Genomic DNA, 4,821 nt, shown 5'->3' with positions numbered 1-4,821 from the left:
GGGGGCTGGGGGCTCGGGCCCGGGCGCCCCCTCACCGCGGCCCGCCCGCCACCCCCAGCAGTTCTCGATGCAGATGGACCTGATCCGGCAGCAGCTGGAGTTCGAGGCGCAGCACATCCGCTCGCTGATGGAGGAACGCTTCGGCACCTCGGACGAGATGGTGCAGCGCGCGCAGGTGAGGCGGCGGGCGGGGCGCGGGGGTATCCGAGGGAGAGCGCGTCACTGGGCGGATCGCAGGGACTGTTGTAGGCGGGGTCTGGATCAGGAGGCGGAGCCAGGGGCTAGAGCCCTTTGTGGGTGGAGCCAGAGCAGGCTTAGGGCGGACCCGGGCTCCGAGGGCAGAGTCCGAGAGCTGTGGGGGCAGGGGGTGGTCAGTGGGCGGAAGCGAGTAAGAACAAGCCTTGGGCTTCGGTCTATGGGCCGGACCTGGATGAGGCGAGGCCAAGCAAGACGTAGGTGGAGCCAGAGTCTGGGGTGGGGCTGGCTTGTGGGGGGAGTCAGGTAACAGCGGGGTTTAGAGTGGGCGGGACTATGTAGGGAAGTAGGGGAGGGGCCAGGGAAGGGCAGAAGCAGAGCGCAGTTGGGGAAGGAGGTGGGGTCATACTGGAGTGGGCGGAGTCGGAGTCAGAGCCAGGGGCGGGGTCGGCCCCAGCGCGCATTTTTCTCTTGGCTCAGATCCGCGCTTCTCGCTTGGAGCAAATCGATCAGGAACTGCTGTCGGCACAGGACCGGGTGCAACAGACCGAGCCCCAGGTACTGGGAGGAGCGGAGCCAGGGCACTGGGGTGGTGACGGGTCTAGGCAGTGAAGAGACCGCTAGGGCTCTGCCCAGGGTGCAGACTTGAGCCTGCAGCCCCCACCCACCCACGTCGTCATGGGGGTGTGGCCAGCATTAGCAGTCTGGGTGCTTTGTGGGGTGCTCCCCAACAGAACCCCCAGGTCTGGTGTTCTCCGCACAGGCCTTGCTGGCAGTGAAGTCGGTGCCGGTGGAGGAGGATCCAGAGACTGAGGTCCCCACGCACCCTGAGGATGGTGTCCCTCAGCCAGGCAACAGCAAGGTGGGGGGGCATCGATGGGGCGGGTGCGTTGAGAGTCAAGGGGTGCAGGTGGCCGGCTGGCTGTGTGTGCGGCGAGGCTGGCAGGGCCAGCGTGTGGGTGGGGCCAGCTGTCCTGAGTGTTGGGAGGGCGCTCTACACTTACCTCCGTGGGTCGGAGGTCACCCACGGGAGTACAGGTGAGGACAATAAACGTGGCGCTCATAAACGGGGGGCCTTTCCGGTGCCCTCCCCAGGGGTGTGCGCACTGGCCCCCAGGAAGGTGCAGGGTGAGGGTGTTGGTGAGGGAGCGATTGCCCTGGGCTGGGTCACACGACTCTCACCGCGCCTGGGTGGCTCACCGGGGGTTCAGGGACTGCCCCTGGCTGGAGCCAGGTGAGCGGGGTGCGTCACCAGCCCCCTCCCCTGCCCCTCGTAGGTGGAGGTGGTCTTCTGGCTGCTGTCCATGCTGGCGACGCGTGACCAGGAGGACACGGCGCGCACCCTGCTGGCGATGTCCAGCTCGCCGGAGAGCTGCGTGGCTATGCGCCGCTCGGGGTGCCTGCCGCTGCTGCTGCAGATCCTGCACGGCACCGAGGCTGGCGCGGGGGGTCGCAACGGAGCCCCAGGGGCGCCGGGAGCCAAGGACGCACGCATGCGCGCCAACGCGGCGCTGCACAACATCGTCTTCTCGCAGCCTGACCAGGGCCTGGCGCGCAAGGAGATGCGCGTGCTGCACGTGCTGGAGCAGATCCGGGCCTACTGCGAGACCTGCGGGGACTGGCTGCAGGCCCGGGACGGCGCCGGGGGCGGCGGTGAGCGCGCGGGGACTGGGGTGGCCCCGGACACCTGGTGGCACGCGGCAGATGCTCAGGAAACAGCCGCTGAGCGCAGAGATGGGTTGCGGGTGGCCCTCGAAAACAGGGCGCAGAGCGCGCAGTCCTAGTTTTTGCAGCTGATTGCAGTGATTTTATGCAGTTACTTTAGGACCGAAGCACCAGGCGTTACTTTACCTCCCTTGGCGTCCTGGGGAGGCGGCACCCCATATGGGTTTGGGAGACGTGTGGTGAAGCATCCGCCCGCTCTGTGAGCCCTCTCACGCAAACCCAGCGTGCGGCCCTTTGGAAAGTTCTGGGGTCCCGGCAGGGATGGGGCAGGCGGGCACCCACCCGGAGTGGGAGGGCGCTGACCTGGTCCTCTGGCCCACAGCTCCCGTCCCCATCGAGCCCCAGATCTGCCAGGCCACCTGTGCCGTGATGAAGCTGTCTTTTGATGAGGAGTACCGCCGGGCCATGAACGAGCTGGGTGAGCGCCCCTCGCCTCCTGCAGGGGTTTACCTGGGGGGCGGGCCTCCTTCTGCCAGGCTGGGCTTTCGCCCCAAGGAGAACAGGGAGTGAGGGGGAAGCCAAGGGCAAAGAGGAGAGATCCAACTTAACGCCAGGAATCAGCTCTCAGGTCGTCCGGCGGTAGGGACCGGCCTGGTGAAATTTCACATTTGGGGGCTTTATGAGGATCCTCTCTTTTTCCATATGAAGGTAATCAAAACACGCGGAAAAAAAAATACCAAAAGTCAAATGTCACATCCCCATGCTGAGCTGGGCTGGGTGACACGAGATGCTGTGTGACCCAGCGGGCCATCAGAGCGCCCCGAGGGTGGGTCGGGTCCCGTGGGGTCTGTCAGCCCCTGCGGCCTTTCCGGAGGGGCTTTGGTGCGTTTTTTCCGAGCGCGCACCCCTGAGGCACCCCTGTGCCCTGTGCCGGATTCATAAAGCAGGACGCACAAAAGTAGGAAGGCAGGCAGCAACCCATATAGACGCCCCCCCCCCCCACATTGGGGAAACAGCCTGTGTCCAACGGCAAGGAGCCGGTCTCGGGTGACTTCTCCATGTAAGGGCTCGCGTGGCTGCGGGAAGGCGGGGGAGGTGGCGTGGCCTCTGCGGAATGTGCCCAGAGTGCCGTGCAAACAGGAGGATGGCGTGCCCCCGGCAGTGGGGAAGGAGGAATTCAGTTTTCACGGTGTCTCCTTCTGACTGTGAACGTCTATACTAGGAACAGATGGAATTCATATGAAACTGGTTCTCAAAGTGTGGCCCAGGGACCCCTGGGGGTTCTCGAGATCCTTCTCAGAGGTTCACAGAGTCACAATTGTTTTTGCCTTTTCCACACCCATCTTCTCTCGTGCGTGTGTGTCCGCTGGACTTTCCCAGATGCTCCTGCTCTGAGGCCTGCTGGGCCGTACCTTCTGGGGTTGAAAAGGCTTTTTATTTTTTAAACCTTTTTAAATGTTTATTTTTGAGACAGAAACAAATAGAGCCTGAGCAGGGGAGGGGCAGAGAGGGAGGGAGACACAGAATCAGAAGCAGCTCCAGGCTCTGAGCTGTCAGCACAGAGCCCGATGTGGGGGTCAAACCCACAACTGCAAGATGATGACCTGAGCCAAAGTCGGACATTTAACTGGCTGAGCCCCCCAAGCACCCCAACTTTGGGGATTTAGATGCATGCAGGCCGCTGATGTCCCCAGAGGGTGCCGGACCAGCCTGCCCCAGGGATGAGCACGTTGCCTCCCTCACGTTTGCAGCGAGAAGAGGGAGAAGGGGCTTCCTGAGTTTGTGCCGCTGCTGCCCCTCTCTGCATGCTACTGCTCCCCTGCGCAGCGCGGTCCGCCCCTCCCCTACACTGGGGGCGTCACGCCCCCCCGCCCCCCCCCCCCCCGCCCCCGCCGCCCTGAAGCTCCAGCCATCCAGACCCGGCCCTCCGGCTCGTGCTCGATGGTCTGGAGGGACTCTCCCGTGGGTGCTGGAGGGCGTCCCTGACAAAGTGACTGTGGACTGAGAGTCCGGGCAGGAACCGGGTGGGCCCGGCGCTGGTGGACCCCCGTGGAGCGCGGGGTGGGGCGGGGGGCGGGGCTTGCCCAGCTCGCTGCCCCTCATGCCTGTCGCCGCACCCCGCAGGCGGGCTGCAGGCTGTCGCCGAGTTACTGCAGGTTGACTATGAGATGCACGGGATGAGCCGGGACCCGCTGAACCTCGCCCTACGTCGATACGCTGGCATGACCCTCACCAACCTCACTTTTGGAGATGTTGCCAACAAGGTGCCTGGGGCCGGCAAGAGGGCGGACAGGGTCAGCGCTTTCCAGGTCTGAGCCTCCCTTGACCTCATCCCAGCCTTGAAACAGTCCTGAGACGAGGACACAGTTGTCCCCAACTTCTAGGCTGAGGGCCAGAGAGGGCCGGTGTCTGGTCTCGAGAGGCTGGGTGTCAGCGCTGCCCTGAGCCTGTTTCCTCATGGGGGACACGGGGACAGCTTCCCTCCCCGGCACGAGTGAGGAGGGGCGGGGCTCAGACTTGGGCACACAGTAGGTCTACCTCATGTTCCCCTCCCACCTGGCATGGTGTGACTCTCCTCTGTCCCATCAACAGGCCACACTGTGTGCCCGCCGGGGCTGCATGGAGGCCATCGTGGCGCAGCTGGCCTCGGAGAGCGAGGAGCTCCACCAGGTGCGCAGGGCAGGGGGGGAGAGGGGCGGCCACCTGGGGGGCCCGGGCCCCCACCCCCACCCCACCGCCCCTGCTCTGTGCCCTGGCCCAGGTGGTGTCCAGCATCCTGCGCAACCTGTCCTGGCGCGCCGACATCAACAGCAAGAAGGTGCTGAGGGAGGTGGGCAGCATGACGGCGCTGATGCAGTGCGTCCTCCGAGCCTCCAAGGTGGGCGCCAGGTGCCGCCGGCGGTGGGGGCGGGGCGGGCCGCCGGACTCAGCAGCGCAGCTCCCCGCCGCCCTGGGGCCGCC

General features: G+C 65.3%; 1 protein-coding gene across 4 annotated transcripts in view; it reads right to left on the bottom strand.

The window, feature by feature from the left end:
• The window catches only part of DAZAP1 (DAZ associated protein 1), a 30,985-nt gene that overhangs the window by 7,747 nt on the left and 18,417 nt on the right, over positions 1-4,821 (bottom strand). The gene's annotated exons all lie outside the window — the stretch shown is intronic.

The sequence above is a fragment of the Suricata suricatta genome, chromosome 12, assembly GCF_006229205.1.
Source record: "Suricata suricatta isolate VVHF042 chromosome 12, meerkat_22Aug2017_6uvM2_HiC, whole genome shotgun sequence".
NCBI classification, from domain to species: domain Eukaryota; kingdom Metazoa; phylum Chordata; class Mammalia; order Carnivora; family Herpestidae; genus Suricata; species Suricata suricatta.
The sequence above is the reverse complement of the archived record's forward strand: the minus strand, read 5'-3'. Positions and strand labels throughout refer to the sequence as shown.